The sequence below is a fragment of the Ovis aries genome, chromosome 6, assembly GCF_016772045.2.
Source record: "Ovis aries strain OAR_USU_Benz2616 breed Rambouillet chromosome 6, ARS-UI_Ramb_v3.0, whole genome shotgun sequence".
Lineage (NCBI taxonomy): Eukaryota > Metazoa > Chordata > Mammalia > Artiodactyla > Bovidae > Ovis > Ovis aries.
In genome coordinates, this window is record NC_056059.1 from 111,592,622 (window position 1) to 111,611,384 (window position 18,763).

Consider the following 18,763-nt stretch of genomic DNA (forward strand, 5'->3'; position numbering starts at 1 on the left):
AACTTGTGGAAATGAAACTTCACTGAAGAACTTGTGGTTGCTTGAACTTACTTAATAGGCTTCTGAAACACAGAGTTCAGCTTTACACTTATGCAAGGAGACTTGTGCCACCACAGAAAAGGGCAAACTCAGACACTGAACGGGCAAGCAGGGCTCAACTATTGTGGAGACTGGGAACCTGTCTTTTTAAGACCTGGCCAGGATTCTGAACATCCACTTAGTAACCAATGAAGCGGGTGGCAGGATCAGCACGAAGCTAATATCAACACAACTATTCCTTACTTATAGCCTTATGTTTCCATGCCTTTTTGGTAGAGTCTGTCTCAAAATATTTTCCAATAATGAGAAAGGTGTATGTATTCAATCTCCTTATTTGGAATTTCAGGCAGGTCATTTTTTTCCCCCAAAAGATATGGATTGAAGCAGGTTCTGAAAAGCATATTGATTTGTTGTTGTGTTGTTTTGCTCCTTTAGAATTCCTCATTGTCATGTGGCTATTAAAAGGTAGCCATCAAAATCACCCAGACGCTTCGCTGAAATGACTTATTTATGTGAAAAAGTACATGTTGAAAGTCAGTCTGAGTGTATGTGTTTCTGCTCTGTGCAGAAATAGAAAGGGTTTGATTTGACTTCTACCAACTGCACCTGCATGCTTTTATGATAGAAAAGTGACATGATAACTCTAAGACGGTACCTTGTAAAGCTTTACTATTCGGCAATGGCTGGTTCACAGTTAAAAGCTCTTGGACGAACACATTATGCTTGTTTGGATTGGATTCTGGGTGACACTCTGACTTGCACAGAATTATAATCAGAATGAAGTTCTTGTTTACCACTGCTGCTGTTAATAGAATTTAGGAAGGACGGCAGGAGGCAGGGAGGAAGAAAGACTCTCTCGACCCTGATAATTAAACTGGGAATTGCTCCCTTTCTTTCTATATATGTGGTGGAGACACAGGGTGTTTTGGGATTGCAGAGTCAGGACCTAGCCCAGTGTAGCATCAGGAAGGAAGGCTTCCTGGAGGAGGAGACCTGTAAGTTGAGATGGGAAAGATAAGGGCTATTCAGCCAGATGAGAGCTGGGAGCACAAAGAGGTGTGTTGGAAGTATTTCCAGGCATGAAGACTAATATATACAAGTGTTTATGTCGTCACCTTATTGAGTCCGTCTTAAATGTTTGCACTTAATTTAACAAATTTATACTACTCAACCAATTTGTTGTTTAGCACATGCTAAGTCATGTCTGGGCTGGAAGAAGCACAAACTGGGATCAAAATTGTCAGGAGAAATATCAGTAACCTCAGATATACAGATGACACCACCCTTGTGGCAGAAACTGAAGAGGAACTAAAGAGCCTCTTGATGAAAGTGAAAGAGGAGAGTGAAAAAGTTGGCTTAAAGCTCAACATTCAGAAAATGAAGACCATGGCATCTGGTCCCATCACTTCATGGGAAATAGATGGGGAAACAGTGGGAACAGTGTCAGACTTTATTTTTTGGGCTCCAAAATCACTGCAGATGGTGATTGCAGCTATGAAATTAAAAGACGCTTGCTCCTTGGAAGGAAACTTATGACCAACCTAGATAGTGTATTAAAAAGCAGAGACATCGCATGTACACCCGTGGTGGATTCATGTCAATGTATGGCAAAACCAATATAGTATTGTAAAGTAAAATAAAGTAAAGTAAAAATAAAAAATACTTCTCCTGGACAATATCAAAACATGATGAAGAATTATCAGAAAGAAAAAAAAAAAAGCAGAGACCTTACTTTGCCAACAAAAGTCCATCAAGGCTATGGTTTTTCCTGTGTTCATGTATGGATGTGAGAGTTGGACTGTGAAGAAAGCTGAGCGCTGAAGAATTGATGCTTTTGAAGTGTGGTGTTGGAGAAGACTCTTGAGAGTCCCTTGGACTGCAGGGAGATCCAACCAGTCCATTCTAAAGGAGATCAGTCCTGGGTGTTCATTGGAAGGACTGCTGCTGAAGCTGAAACTCCAGTACTTTGGCCACCTCATGCGAAGAGTTGACTCATTGGAAAAGACTCTGATGCTGGGAGGGATTGGGGGCAGGAGGAGAAGGGGACGACGGAGGATGAGATGGCTGGATGGTATCACCAACTCGATGGACATGCGTTTGGGCAAACTCCAGGAGTTGGTGATGGACAGGGAGGCCTGGTCTTTGCAGTCGCAAAGAGTCGGACACTACTGAGCGACTGAACTGAACTGAACTGAAGTCATGTCTGACTGTTTTGCATCCCCATGGACTGTAGCCTGCCGATTCCTCTGTCTATCGAATTCTCCAGGCAAGAATAGTGGAGTGGGTTTCTGTGCCCTCCTCCAGAGGATCTTCCCAACCCAGGAATTGAACCTGAATTTCTTTTGTCTCCTGCATTGGCAGGGGGGTTCCTTACCACTAGTGCCACCTGGGCAGCTGGGAAAGAGAGCTGGGAGGCTAGGCAGATTAGGAAGGGAGAAGTGCTGAAACATTCTGTCTGCACCCTTGATAACCTTCATGAAAAATCACAGTGGTACACATGGAAGCAACCTAAATGTTCATCCAGTGGTTGCTTCCTCTGATGGATAAAGATGAGGTACATATATACTATAATGGAATATTACTTGGCCACCAAGAAGAATGAAATAATGCCTTTTGCATTAACATAGATGGATCTAGAGAGTGTCATACTAAATAAATTAAGTCAAAGACAAATATCATATGAGACCACCTATATGTGAAATCTGAAAAAAAAAAAAGATACAAATGGACTTCTTTACAAAGCAGAAACAGACTCACATTCTTCACAGACAAACTTACGGCTACCAAAGGGGAAAGGTAAGGTGGGATAAATTAGGAATTTGAGATTAACATATAAACACTACTGCTGATATATATAAAGTAGAATCGATAATCAACAAGGACCTACTGGATAGTGAACAGAACTCCACTCAATATTCTGTAGTAATCTATATGGGGAAAGAATCTGGAGAAAAATGCCTGACTGAATTACTTTGCAGTACACCTGAAACTAACACAACATTGAAAACAACTATAATAGAGAATAAAAACTTTAAAAAATCACAGTGATAGATGCCCGGAATCTCTCAGACTTAGAAAGCGCTCACACCATAGTTGGCGTTGGTGGGGAGGTGAAAACTGGCAGCATCACTGAGAGTCTGGGTGTCAATGATGCACAGGGGTCACATTTGACCCAACACTTGCTTTCTATGCAACCCAAAAGCCACATGGAGGTTTTACATTTTTAAATAGTTGAAAAAAGCCAGAGAAGAACAATAGTTCATGACATGTGGAAATAACATGAAGTTCAAATGTCAATGTCCGGAAGTAAAGCTTTGTTGAAACCCAGCCAGTGTTTATGCATTATGGGTGGCTGTTCCTGGGCTACTGCAGCAGAACTGAGACTGTATGACCAGCAGAGTTGAAAGTACTTATTACTGGGCCCTTTGCAGAAAAATGGGCTTCCCCTGTGGCTCAGCTGGTAAAGAATCTACCTGCAATGCAGGAGACTGGGGTTCGATCCCTAGGTTGGGAAGATCCTCTGGAGAAGGGAAAGGCTATCTGCTCCATTATTCTGGCCTGGAGAATTCCATGGTCTTTATAGTCCACGAGGTGGCAAAGAGTCAGACATGACTGAGCGACTTTCACTTCACTTTTCAGGAAATGCTTTCTGGGACTTTCCTGGTGCTCCGGTGGTTGAGAATCTGCCTTCCAATGTGGAAGATTCAATCCCTGGTTGGGGAACTAAGATCCTACATGCCAAGTAGTTACTAAACCCCAGTGCTGCAACTAGAGAATCACACACACAGCAACGAAGACCCAGCACAGCCGAAAAGGAAAAAGAATACACTCGCCGACCTATGACCTGCAAGTCTGAGGAGGTCAGTAGCCCTCATCCCCGTGCTACACTGGGAGAAGTACAGGTGGTCTGGTTGGTACACGTTGGCTCCACCCTCTCCCTCCTTCAGACACATGATACAAACAGATGATATCACGTTTCCTTCCAACACTCAGCTCTGCAGTCTTCCACAGCTGGGACTATTCTGGGACAAGCAGTTTCTCAAGGAGGAGGAGAAGGTCTTTCTTTGCCAGGCTTTTGTTGAGCTGTCTTCCCTCGAGGACTAGAGAATCAGGGAATCCCTTTTATTACTTGTGCCCGGTTAAATTGCTTAAGTTAATGCCTAAGTTAAGTTGATGCTTTTGAACTGTGGTGCTGGAGAAGACTCTTGAGAGTCCCTTGGACTGCAAGGAGATCCAACCAGTCCATCCTAAAGGGAATCAGCCCTGAATATTCTTTGGAAGGACTGATGCTGAAGCTGAAACTCCAATACTTTGACCACCTGATGCAAAGAGCTGACACATTTGAAAAGACCCTGATGCTGGGCAAGATTGAAGGCAGGAGGAGAAGGGGATGACAGAGGATGAGATGGTTGGATGGCATCACCGATTCAATGGACGTGAGTTTGAGTAAATCCAGGAGCTGGTGATGGACAGGGAGGCCTGGAGTGCTGCAGTCCCTGGGGTCACAAAGGGTCAGATACGACTGAGCGACTGAAATGAACTGAACTGAGCTGAACTGAGGTTAAGCTGTAGACTGACTTCACAACGTAGTCAGCAGTTGCTCTGACTTTCCTTAAAAGCAGACCCAGTGCAGAAACTAAGTCCAGGGTGAGTCCCAAGTCAGTCTGGGGGGTGCTGGCAGGAAACACTGGTGAGGAAGCGGGAGTGAGTCCACGAGTGCAGGAAGCCAAGCCAGGTTATCAGGGGAGCGGCCGCAGGCAGCGTAGACGACACTTCAGCGTTTCTGCACCTGAGGTGGGAGAGGCTGAGACGTTTTTCTACCGGTCAGTCCTGAGTGCAGGACTGCTCCCAAGAGCACGTCTGCTCCATGCTGCAGTGGCAACTGGTGGCAGGAACAGGGATGGGACCGTGACTCTGGCAGTGCCACGCCCTTTGCCCTTTTGTCCGCAAGCCTGTGCTTGGGGGGCTGCGCAAATACTAACTCTCTGGCCTGAGACCTGTGACAGAAACTGCCAGTTGTAAATTACATCGGTTCATCATTACAAAACCAACGTGTACATGTGGGCAGCAAAACGAAACACACCAGGGAATTATTGGAATTTCTCAAAGAATTTAGACCCGCTGGTTTTGAAAACTGCTGCAACAACCCAAAGCAAATACCCACAGGCTTCCAGCGAAATTTAAAGAGCGCTGCAACGGGCAGGAAAAACCAGTGTGCTCATGGCGAGAATGGATACATGTACGCGTATGGTTGAGTCCCCTCCCTGTCCACCTGAAACGACCGTACCATTCTTAATCGGCTCTACCCTAATACAAAATAGAAAGCTTCAAGTGAAAAATAAATTAGGAAAACAGAGAACAATTTGTTTACATGAAGTTTCAGATGAAACAATGTAAGAAACAGTTTTAAAGTTGACTTTTCCTTATAACTTAAGTGACAGTGAAAGATTGAATAGAGGAGCATTTAGACTTAGGTTCAAACCTTGAAGACACTTCCTGTTTGTTGCATAATTGCTACAAGTTATGGAAACTATCAGAGGAAACATCAAATTGCTGCTGCATAACTTTACATTTAAAAGCAAATGCAGGGACTGTCCTGCTGACCCAGTGGCTGAGACTCCAAGCTCCCAGGGCAGGGGGCCCAGATTGGATCCCATGTGATGTAACAGAATTCACACGCCTCAACTAAAGATCTCACATGCTGCAGTGAAGACGGAAGACCCCATGAGCCACAGCCAAGACCTGGCACAGCCAAAGAAACCCCCACAAATCCCGACTTATGCAGAACTGACTTGTGTAAAGAGTTAACATTGCTTTTAGAAAAACTTGTTTTGCAAATCATCAGTTCTATACATACTAAAATTTGTATTATGAAATAATTTCTTAAAGGAAATCAACCCTGAATATTCATTGGAAGGACTGATGCTGAAGCTTCAATATTTTGACTGCCTGATGGGAAGAACTGACTCACTGGAAAAGATCCCAATGTTGGAAAAAACTGAGGGCAGGAGGAGAGGGGGCGACAGAGGATGAGATAGTTGGATGGCATGACCAACTCAATGGACATGAGTCTGAGCAAACTCCAGGAGATAGTGAAGGATGGGGAAGGCTGGTGTGCTGCAGTCCATGGGGTCACAAAGAATCAGACATGACTTAGCTACTAAACAATAACAACAATGAAATAATTTATTGCATTTATTCCATTGCTTTCAAAGCATATGAAATACATTTTGGCCCCAGTAACAGTTGTATCAGTACAAATTCCTTCTCAAATCTTAAAATTATCAAAAATTATTTATGATTTTGAATTATTTGCGATTTTGCCAAGAGTACATGGCAAGCTTCAATTATATTGTCTGAAAATGAAGTTGCTTAAAGTAGGAACTTTGATGACCTAAGACATGAATTTACAGAAAGGTGAACAGAAAAATTTTATGATCAGTAGAGATATCACATTAATAAAGTATTTTTATTATCTTATATAATATTTATGCTGTTTTATATAAAATAGTATATAAAACTATGACATCAAAATATTACAGTCTTGTGAGTTTATGTTATTATTCGTTGTCACATTTTAGAAGTAACAAAATATTTTTAAAGGAAAATCTTAGCAACTTTACCTGCACTCTTTTCTCTGCTTTTCAGATAGTTTGCCCTGGGCCTCACAAATTATGTAGCTGGCCCTTAGTCTGAGATCCAGGGCCTCTCTGCGGAGCCCTGAAGGAGAGGCAGAGTATGCTACCCTAAAATATGGCACTTTGGAGTATTGATTATTTTGAATTAAAGTTAGTTGAGAAACAGCCAGTATAAGAGGAACACTGTACCCATCCTCTGTCCCCCTGTAAGCAGGAGTTAAATCTCGCCTATAAAAGGGGTACTCTCTCTGGCCTAGGAGGGAAGTCATCCTTATCAACAGAAAGGAAATTTGGGCAAAGGAGGCTGTATAAACAAACCCTGTTACTTCTTCATTCTCTTACTACCCTAAGCCCCAAACCCTTTTTCTTATTAGTTCTTCACAAATTGCTGTCTCTGTCTAAAAGGCACTAGAGCTTTCTGCCTTGGACACTTCTTTGAGTTTCATAGTTTAATGGGACTCCTGTATATATGAAATGAGTTGTTCTCCTTTTAATCTATTTTATGCCAGTTTAATTATTAGACCAGCCAAAGAACCTAGACGGGAACACGCACAACTCTGCCATCTCTACAGTGCCCCCTTGTTCTCAGAGACTTTAAAAATCAAGTCTTCCAAGTTACACAATTTGGAATCCGAGCCATATTCCCAAGTGATTTGTACTGTCTTCAACATCCAATGACATCTTCCAAGGACCATGAGTGCACATGGAGTTGCTTCAGTCGGGTCCAACTCTTTGTGACCCCATGGACTTTAGCCTTACTCCTTATGTATTTATTTGGCTGCTCCGGGTCTTAGTTGTGGCATGTGAAATCGTTTTTAGTTGTGGCATGTGGGATCTAGCTCCCTGACCAGCACTGGAACCCGGGCTCCTGCATTAGAAGCTCAGAGTTTTAGCCGCTGGACCACAAGGAAGTCCCCTCCTGCATTTTCCTTATAATGCCATTCCCCTTACATCTCTCAGTGGCTCAGATCCTATGTAAGTCAACAGGTCTGTCTTCCTTAGCCCCTGAGCACCCCTCCTGTGAAGGTCTTAGTGATTGTAACATCACCAAGCGCATTACTCTTAGTAGTGTGTGCCAGGGCAGTAATGAGTGCCAGGGGAAGGGGCTATTGAGGCCAGGAAGGGAAGAAGCTAATAATGGATGCATTCCCAGGCAAATCGTCACCCAAGCAATTAGAACTTAACCCCAAAGGGAGTTCTGGGCTGATGGGTAGGACATTTCTGAGCTGTTTCATCTGAGGCACGCGTGAACTGAGGTCTTTATTCTTCCTTCCACTCAGTCAGTATTGGAGGGCTGCTCCTAGGGAGAGTGTGAATGTCTGGCCAATTTCAGGCTGCCCTGTGTGTGGATACAGCAGATATTCAAAGTCAGAGGAAGCTTCCAGCCAAAGGGTTGAGGTGCTTCTCATGGGAGGCTGGATAAGTGCCCCCAAAGTCCCCAGGGGATTAGCATCGGATGTTAGTATTATTCTATGGTGGTTGTTTTTCTCTTCCCTGGTCGCTCAGAGGGTAAAGAATCCGCCTGTAATGCAAGAGAATGGAATTTGATCCCCAGGTCGGGAAGATCCCCTGGAGAAGAGAATGGCTACCTGCTGTAGTATCCTTGCCTAGAGAATCCCATGGACAGAGGAGCCTGGGGGGCTACAGTTCCTAGGGTCCCAAAGAGTCAGACACGACTTGACGAACACTGTCACTTTGCATTTGAGATAAGGTATCTTACTTGGCTCTTGTACTTCATTTAGAGATTCTTTCTGGAATCCTTTCAATTTTGCCTCTGCCTCGACATCCTTTCTTGCTACAGTACTACCTAAATCCATGGCGGACTTCTTACTTTATCACTTTCCTGGTTACTTTCTTTTTTTCTTTTCAAAGCAAAGAATGGCTTTGAAAATAAAGCTATTTAATTAAAATAAAGGTGCTTCCTTGTTTAAAACTATAACAAACCCAAAATGTAGCAGATGTGGCTTTTTTCTAGCTAATGACAGTGAAGAATGTTTAGCAGTCCATCCCTACCCCTTCAGGGGCATGCAAGTTCTGTCTTTCAGTTTGTATCTGACTCTTTTGTGACCGCATGGACTGTAGCCCACCAGGCTCCTCTGTCCATGGGATTCTCCAGGCAAATACTGGAGTGGGTTGCCATTCCCTTCTCCAAGGGATCTTGGAGAGATCCAAGGAGTTATTTGGAAGCAAAGCAAATGAAACACCTTAGATGTCAAATGCTCACGCTCGGCTTGGCAACTTGCCTTGCTTGAGAAAATGGGACCTGTAATCTTCTAAAGAAAGCCCTGACCTCCTAGACAATCACGCCTCGATTCCACGTCACCTCTTCTAATATTGTTTAAAGCTTCCTTCCGCCGGAAATTTCTAGGGCAGAGCACTCCACGGCTTGTGAGGCGCTGTAGTCCCCCAATCCATGGGTTGTCTTCCCTTGAGTAAAGGACATCAGAAGCCTTACTAACGTGTTTTTAAACGAATTTTATTAGAGTCTAGTTTATTTGCATTGTTGTGGTGGTTTCAGGTGTGCAGTACAGTGGATCATGTATATATATATCCTCGCTTTTTTACATTCTTTTCCCATTTAGGCCATTACAGAGTAGAGGTCCCTGTGCCATACAGTAGGTCCTGATTAGTTATCTATTTTGTATACAGCAGTGTGTATATGTCAATCCTAGAGCTTCCCCGGTGGCTTGGGGGTAAAGAATCTTCCTGCTAGTGCAGGAGATGCAGGTTCAATCCCTGGGTCAGGAAGATCCCCTGGAGAAGGCAATGATAACCCACTCCAAGTATTCTTGCCTGGGAAATCTCATGGACAGAGGAGCCTGGTGGTCTATATTCCATGCTGCTGCTGCTGCTAAGTCGCTTCAGTCGTGTCCGACTCTGTGCACCCACATAGGCGGCAGCCCACCAGCCTCCCCTGTCCCTGGGATTCTCCAGGCAAGAACATTGGAGTGGGTTGCCATTTCCTTCTCCAAAGCATGAAAGTGAAAAGTTAAAGTGAAGTCGCTCAGTCATGTCCGACTCTTTGCGACCCCATGGACTGCAGCCTACCAGGCTCCTCCGTCCATGGATTTTCCAGGCAAGAGTACTGGAGTGGGGTGCCATTGCCTTCTCCGTTATTCTCTGGTTTTGATCAAAAAATTGAAAAACACAGAAAAAAGCTAGACAGCTAGACTTACATTCCTGTGATGTGGAAATCACCTCATATTTTTATAAACAGCTCTCAAAATTTAGTTTCCTCAAATAGATCCCCTGGAGAAGGAAATGATAACCCACTACTTGTCCTAATGCAAACAGATTTGCCCTAATGCCCTCCTCCAGGGGATCTTCCCAAGCCAGGGGTCAGACCCACACCTGTTATGTCTTCTGCACTGGCAGCTAGGTTCTCTACCACTGGGAAGCCCTTTCTGTTTTCTAACTGTTGACTAAAAAAAAAAAATGCACAATTTGAGAGTTGTGAGTTAAGTTTTATTTGGGCAAAATGTGGACTGCAGCCTGCGAGGAAGCATCTCAGAGAGCTCTGAGAGACTGCTCCAAACAGGCAGTGGGGGAAAGTCAGTATATAAGGTTTTGGTGAAGGGGAGTTCAATACCATGAAGCACTCATTTTACAAAAGGTTTTTGTTAGTCGTGAGGGTCTGATGTTACCATGAAGGGACTGAGTGCTTCTCTAGATATGAGGAGATGCAAGGACTGAGACCATAAAATCTGTTCCTAGAAACATCCAACCATCTAAAGACCTGTTCCACCAGATTCCCTGGAGCATAGGGGGCCTCACTCTACCTGAATTCCCTCAGGGGGTATTGAAGGGCCACAGCTATAGCAGCATGGGGCTCAGTCTCCGTAGACACAGATGGTAAATGCCTTTGTTGTTCAGTTGTTGGCAATGCGCTTGGTCAGTGACAATTTGTAGTTAACATCACTAAGTTCATTTGTACCCCTTCTTTTAGATTCCACATACAAGCGCTATTATATGATATTTGTTAAAGTGTATTATTTTTACTATTTGGAAAATTCTTTGCCACAAATTTTAGTTAAACATTTGGCTGTCTGAGTGGGCAACCTTAACGTAGTCCATTTCCCAGAAACACAATCTGGATCCAACTGTTCTTTTATTCACTTTTATTCCACTGTCCCACCATTATCTTCATTACCTCCACCACAGTTTGGCTTCAGGTCAAACAACAGGGAGGGAACACAGCCCCACCCTTCAACAGAAAATAGAACAAGACCCAGTTCCCCCCTCAGTCAGTCTCTCCTCTCATCAGGAAGCTTCCATAAGCCTCTTATCCTTATCCATCAAGGGCAGACAGAATGAAAACCACAATCACAGAAAACTAACCAATCTGTTCACATGGACCAGCTTTGTCTAACTCACTGAAACTATGAGCCAGGCCATGTGGGGCCACCCAAGACAGATGGGTCATGGTGGAAAGTTCTGACAAAACGTGGTCCACTGGATAAGGGAATTGCAAACTGCTTCATTATTCTTGCCTTAGAACCCCATGAACAGTATGAAAAGGCCAAAAGACAGGACACTGAAAGATGAACTCCCCAGGTCGGTAGGTGCCCAATAGGTTGCTGGAGATCAGTGGAAAAATAACTCCAGAAAGAATGAAGGGATGGGGCCAAAGCAAAAACAACACCCAGTTGTGGATGTGACTGGTAATGGAAGTAAAGTCAGATGCTGTAAACAGCAATACTGCATACAAACCTGGAATGTTAGGTCCATGAGTCAAGGCTAATTGGAAGTGGTCAGATGGGAGATGGCAAGAGTAAACATCGACATTTTAGGAATCAGCGAACTAAAATTGATTGGAATGGGTGAATTTAACTCAGATGAACATTATATCTACTACTGTGGGCAAGAATCCCTTAGAAGAAATGGAGTAGCCATCATAGTCAACAAGAGTCTGAAATGCAGTACTTGGATGCAATCTCAAAAATGACAGAATGATCTCTGTTCATTTCCAAGGCAAGCCATTCAATATCATGGTAATCCAAGTCTATGTCCCAACCTGTAACGCTGAAGAAGCTGAAGTTGAACGGTTTTATGAAGACCTACAAGACCTTCTCGAACTAACAACCAAAAAGATGTCCTTTTCATTATAGGGGACTGGATAATCATGATGGTGTGATCACTCATCTAGAGCCAGACATCCTGGAATGTGAAGTCAAGTGGGCCTTAGAAAGCATCAGTACAAACAAAGCTAGTGGAGGTGATAGAATTCCAGTGGAGCTATTTCAAATCCTGAAAGATGATGCTGTGAAAGTGCTGCACTCAATATGCCAGCAAATTTGGAAAAGTCAGCAGTGGCCACAGGACTGGAAAAGGTCAGTTTTCATTCCAATCCCTAAGAAAGGCAATGCCAAAGAACGCTCAAACTACTGCACAATTGCACTCATCTCACACGCTAGTAAAGTAATGCTCAAAATTCTCCAAGCCAGGCTTCAACAATATGTGAACCATGAACTTCCTGATGTTCAAGCTGGATTTAGAAAAGGCAGAGGAACCAGAGATCAAAATGCCAACATCTGCTGGATCATCAAAAAGGCAAGAGAGTTCCAGAAAAACATCTATGTCTGCTTCATTGACTATGCCAAAGCCTTTGACTGTGTGAATCACAATAAACTGTGGAAAATTCTGAGAGAGATGGGAATACCAGATCACCTGACCTGCCTCTTGAGAAATCTGTATGCAGGTCAGGAAGCAACAGTTAGAACTGGACATGGAACAACAGCCTGGTTCCAAATCGGAAAAGGAGTACGTCAAGGCTGTATATTGTTACCCTGCTTGTTTAACTTCTATGCAGAGTACATCATGAGAAACGCTGGACTAGAAGAAACACAAGCTGGAATAAGAAACACAAGCTGGAATCAAGATTGCCAGGAGAAATATCAATAACCTCAGATATGCAGATGACACCACCATTATGGCAGAAAGTGAAGAGGAACTCAAAAGCCTCTTGATGAAAGTGAAAGTGGAGAGTGAAAAAGTTGGCTTAAATCTCAACATTCAGAAAATGAAGATCATGGCATCAGTCCCATCACTTCATGGGAAATGTATGGGGAAACAGTGGAAACAGTGTCAGACTTTATTCTTGGGGGCTCCAAAATCATTGTGGATGGTGACTGCAGCCATGAAATTAAAAGACGCTTACTCCTTGGAAGAAAAGTTATGAGCAATCTAGATAGCATATTGAAAAGCAGAGACACTACTTTGCTGACTAAGGTCTGTCTAGTCAAGGCTATGGTTTTTCCAGTGGTCATGTATGGATGTGAGAATTGGACTGTGAAGAAGGCTGAGCGCCGAAGAATTGATGCTTTTGAACGGTGGTGTTGGAGAAGACTCTTGAGAGTCCCTTGGACTGCAAGGAGATCCAACCAGTCCATTCTGAAGGAGATCAGCCCTGGGATTTCCTTGGAAGGAATGATGCTAAAGCTGAAACTCCGGTACTTTGGCCACCTCATGTGAAGGGTTGATTCATTGGAAAAGACTCTGATGGTGGGAGGGATTGGGGACAGGAGGAGAAGGGGACGAGAGAGGATGAGATGGCGGGATGGCATCACTGCCTCGATGGACATGAGTCTGAGTGAACTCCAGGAGTTGGTGATCGACAGGGAGGCCTGACATGCTGCAATTCATGGGGTCACAAAGAGTTGGACACAACTGAGTGACTGAACTGAACTGAACTGGAATGAAAAAGTAGGAAGTCAAGAGATACCTGGAGTAACAGGCAAATTTGGCCTTGGAATACAAAATGAAGCAAGGCAAAGGGTAACAGAGTTTTGCCAAGAGAATACACTGGTCATAGCAAACATCCTCTTCCAATCATAAGAGAAGACTTTACACATGGACATCACCAGATGGTCAATACTGAAATCAGATTGATTATATTCTTTGCAGCCAAAGATGGAGAATCTCTATACAGCCAGCAAGAACAAGACCAGGAGCTGACTGTGGCTTAGGTCATGAGCTCCGTGTTGTCAAATTCAGACTTAAATTGAAGAAAGTAGGGAAAACCACTAGACCATTCAGGTATGACCTAAATCAAATCCCTTATGACTATACAGTGGAAGTGAGAAATAGATTCAATGGACTATATCTGATAGAGTGGCTGATGAACTATGAACTGAGATTCATGACATTGTACACGAGACAGGGATCAAGACTATCCCCAAGAAAAAATACAAAAACGCAAAATAGCTGTCTGAGGAGTCCTGACAAATAGCTGTGAAAAGAAGAGAAGCCAAAAACAAAGGAGAAAAGGAAATGTTAGGTAGTTAGAATAGGGAAAAGGAGTCCAAAATGGCTGTGGCTAAAAGACAAGGAAGGGAAAAGCCTGGAAAAACAGAACAAAGGAAGGTCAAAGAAAGGTCCGAGGACCTGAGTGAGGACTTCAGGTAGAACAGCACTCCTGGCTGAGCCCAAGTTGCATAGGGCAGGCCCAGGGGAAAGAAAACATATAAAAGGAGGAGCCAAGCACTCTCTCTCCTGCGTGCCTATGCTCTTTTTCTCTCTCTGTCTATCGCCCCCCACCCCCCAACTCCACCCCCGCGTGCTGGCTCATTCCTCCACTCTCTTCTCTTCTTCGAGGATGGATTCTCCTGCTATCTTCTAAATAAAATAGAGCTGTAACACTGATTTGTCTAAGAGCTATGACACGGTTTATTCAAGACCAGGGAGCTGTGATGCACCAAGGGCTTTAATGTCCATTGCTCCAAATCATTGCTGTGATGAAACAAGAGCCCAGAAGCATACACTCGCCTGACAGAAAGATATACCCATATGAATGCAGCATTCCAAAGAATAGCAAGGAGAGATAAGAAAGCCTTCCTCATCATTGCAAATAAATAGAGGAAAACAACAGAATGGGAAAGACTAGAGATCTCTTCAAGAAAATTAGAGACACCAAGGGAATATTTCATGCAAATATGGACTCAATAAAGGACAGAAATGGTATGGACCTAACAGAAGCAGAAGATATTAAGAAGAGGCGGCAAGAATACACGGAAGAACTGTACAAAAGAGATCTTCACGACCCAGATAATCACAATGGTGTGATCACTCACCTAGAACCAGAAATCCTGAAATGTGAAGTCAAGTGGGCCTTAGAAAGCATCACTACGAACAAAGCTAGTGGAGGTGATGGAATTCCAGGTGAGCTATTTCAAATCCTGAAAGATGATGCTGTGAAAGTGCTGCACTCAATATGCCAGCAAATTCGGAAAACTCAGCAGTGGCCACAGGACTGGAAAAGGTCAGTTTTCATTCCAATCCCTATGAAAGACAATGCCAAAGAATGCTCAAACTACTGCACAATTGCACTCATCTCACACATTAGCAAAGTAACGCTCAAGATTCTCCAAGCCAGGCTTCAGCAATACATGAACCATGAACTTCCAGATGTTCAAGCTGGTTTTAGAAAAGGCAGAGGAACCAGAGATCAAATTGCCAACATCCATTGGATCATTGAAAAAGCAAGAAAGTTCCAGAAAAACATCTACTTTTGCTTTATTGACTATGCTTAAAGCCTTTGACTGTGTGGATCATAACAAACTGTGGAAAATTCTGAAAGAGATGGGAATACCAAACCACCTGACCTGCTTCCTGAGAAATCTGTATGCAGGTTGAGAAGCAAAAGTTAGAACTGGACATGGAACAACAGACTGGTTTCCAAATGGGGAAAGGAGTACATCAAGGCTGTATATTGTCACCCTGCTTATTCAATTTATATGCAGAATACATCATGAGAAATGCTGGGCTGGATGAAGCATAAGCTGGAATTAAGATTGCTGTGAGAAATATCAATAACCTTAGATATGCAGATGATACTACCATTATGCCAGAAAGTGAAGAAGAACTAAAGAGCCTCTTGATGAAAGTGAAAGAGGAGGGTGAAAAAGTTGGCCTAAAGCTCAACATTCAGAAAACTAAGATCATGGCATCTGGTCCCATTGCTTCATGGGAAATAGATGGGGAAACAGTGGAAACAGTGTCAGACTTTATTTTGGGAGCTCCAAAATCACTGCAGATGGTGATTGCAGCCATGAAATTAAAAGACATTTGCTCCTTGGAAGAAAAGCTATGACCAACCTAGATAGTATATTAAAAAGCAGAGACATTCCTTTGCCAACACAGGTCCATCTAGTCAAAGCTATGGCTTTTCCAGTGGTCATGTATGGATGTGAGAGTTGGACTGTGAAGAAAGCTGAGCGCTGAAGAATTGATGCTTTTGAACTGTGGTGTTGGAGAAGATGCTTGAGAGTCCCTTGGACTGCAAGGAGATCCAACCAGTCCATTCTGAAGGAGATCAGCCCTGGGATTTCTTTGGAAGGAATGATGCTGAAGCTGAAACTCCAGTACTTTGGCCACCTGATGCGAAGAGCTGACTAGTTTGAAAAGACTCTGATGCTGGGAAAGATTGAAGGCAGGAGGAGAAGGGGACGACAGAGGATGAGATGGTTGGTGGCATCACCGACTCGGTGGACATGAATTTGAGCAAGCTCCGGGATTTGGTGATGGACAGGGAGGCCTGGCGTGCTGTAGTCCATGGGGTCGCAAAGAGTCGGACAGGACTGAGCTACTGAACTGAACTGTTCTTTTATAAATCAGTGACTTTTGTATTATCATATCTGTCTCATGTACCTGTCCAAAATTTTAGAATGAAAGCTGTAAGATCTCTATGTCTGTCTTTGCTTAAGGATGTCTTTGAGTGTATGTTGGAAATGCATGGGTTTTTTGTTACCTCCAGATGATGTTGCTGCTTCTTTAATGTTTTGTTTTCTAGATTTAAGGAAACATTTTTTCTTTTCTCTTAAACTGGTGGTGATTTTCCACCCACTGACCTCTGCTTTATGCCTTGACTCTAAGTGTCAGCTCTATACCAAGGTCTCTTTTCCCCCTATTATAACAGTTCCTGATTAAAATTTGCCATCACCATTTTAACTTCTGTTACATTAACTTGGTAAATTGTATCTTTGTAAAAAAAACCAGAAAGTAGAAAAGGGGTTGCCAGGAGTTAGGGGGAAGGAAAAAAACAGCAAGAGGTTGGTAAAAAGGGTACAGATTTTCAGTTTTGAAAGTACTACAGTCTGAGATGTCTATAGCTGAGAACACTATATTTGAGTAATCAAAATTTACTAAGAGAGTAGAACTTTAATGTTCTCACTAAGGGAAAAGAGGTAAATCTGTGAGGTAATTGTATGCTAATTAACAAACACAGTGAGGGGAATCCCTTTACAATGCATAGAAGTGAAGTCGCTCAGTCATGCTGACTCTTTGTGACCCCATGGACTGTAGGCCACCAGGCTCTTCCATCCATGGGACAAGAATAGTGGAGTGGGCTGCCCAACCCAGGGATTGAACCCAGGTCTCTTGCAACTGTAGGCAGACACATTGCCGTCTGAGCCACCAGGGAAGTCGCTCAACACATAGTAGTGAAGTCGCTCGGTCGTGTTCGACTCTTTGCGACCCCGTGGACTGTAGCCTACAATGCTCCCCTGTCCATGAGATTTTCCAGGCAAGAGTACTGGAGTGGGTTGCCATTTCCTTCTCCAGAGGCTCTTCCCAACCCAGGGATCGAACCTGGGTCTCCCGCATCATAGGCAGATGCTTTACCATCTGAGCCACAAGGGAAATCATAAGTATACCAAATTATCAGGTATATCAAATGATCACTTTAAATAAGCAATGATCTGTCAATTATGCCTTAATATAGCTAAAAACAAAATCACAGGAGAATCTTGCCAATGGAGAAGGCACTGACTCATGTCTGTTCACCAAGCCTTGCCCTTGTTTACTGTGTTTTCCCTGGCAATCTCCCAGAACTATCTCCTCCACACCTTTCCCTGTTTCAGTTCAGTTCAGTTCAGTCACTCAGTCGTGTCCAACTTTGCGACCCCATGAATTGAAACATGCCAGGCCTCCCTGTCCATCACCAACTCCTGGAGTTCACTCAGACTCATGTCCGTCGAGTCAGTGATGCCATCCAGCCATCTCATCCTCTGTCGTCCCCTTCTCCTCCTGCCTTCAGTCTTTCCCAGCATCAAAGTCTTTGCCAATGAGTCAACTCTTCGCATGAGGTGGCAAAGTACTGGACTTTCAGCTTCAGCATCATTCCTTCCAAAGAAATCCCAGGGGCTGATCTCCTTCAGAATGGACTGGTTGGATCTCCTTGCAGTCCAAGGGACTCTCAAGTGTCTTCTCCAACACCACAGTTCAAAACCATCAATTCTTTGGCGCTCAGCCTTCTTCACAGTCCAATTCTCACATCCATACATGACCACTGGAAAACCATAGCCTTGACTAGACGGACCTTTGTTGGCAAAGGAATGTCTCTGCTTTTCAATATGCTGTCTAGGTTGGTCATAACTCTTCCACGGAGTAAGCGTCTTTTAATTTCATGGCTGCAGTCACCACCTGCAGTGATTTTGGAGCCCCCAAAAATAAAGTCTGACACTGTTTCCACTGTTTCCCTATCTATTTCCCATGAAGTGATGGGACCGGATGCCATGATCTTCGTTTTCTAAATGTCGAGATTTAAGCCAACTTTTTCACTCTCCACTTTCACTTTCATCAAGAGGCTTTTGAGTTCCTCTTCCCTTTCTGCCATAAGGGTGGTGTCATCTGCATATCTGAGGTTATTGATATTTCTCCCAGCAATCTTGATTCCAGCTTGTGTTTCTTCCAGTCCAGCATTTCTCATGATGTACTCTGCATAGAAGTTAAATAAGCAGGGTGACAATATACAGCCTTGACATACTCCTTTTCCTATTTGGAGCCAGTCTGTTGTTCCATCTCCAGTTCTAACTGTTGCTTCCTGACCTGCATATAGGTTTCTCAAGAGGCAGGTCAGGTGATCTGGTATTCCCATCTCTTTCAGAATTTTTCACAGTTTATTGTGATTCACACAGTCAAAGACTTTGGCATAGTCAATAAAGCAGAAATAGATGTTTTTCTGGAACTCTCTTGCTTTTTCCATGATCCAGCAGATGTTGGCAATTTGATATCTGGTTCCCCTGCCTTTTCTAAAAGCAGCTTGAACATCAGGAAGTTCACGGTTCACGTATTGCTGAAGCCTGGCTTGG

General features: G+C 43.5%; 1 non-coding gene across 1 annotated transcript; it reads right to left on the minus strand.

The window, feature by feature from the left end:
- Positions 1 to 17,240: 17,240 nt before the first annotated feature.
- On the minus strand, positions 17,241 to 17,312 carry TRNAH-AUG (transfer RNA histidin (anticodon AUG)). Its single transcript has one exon. It is a non-coding gene; the product is annotated as a tRNA-His (tRNA).
- Positions 17,313 to 18,763: the final 1,451 nt, after the last annotated feature.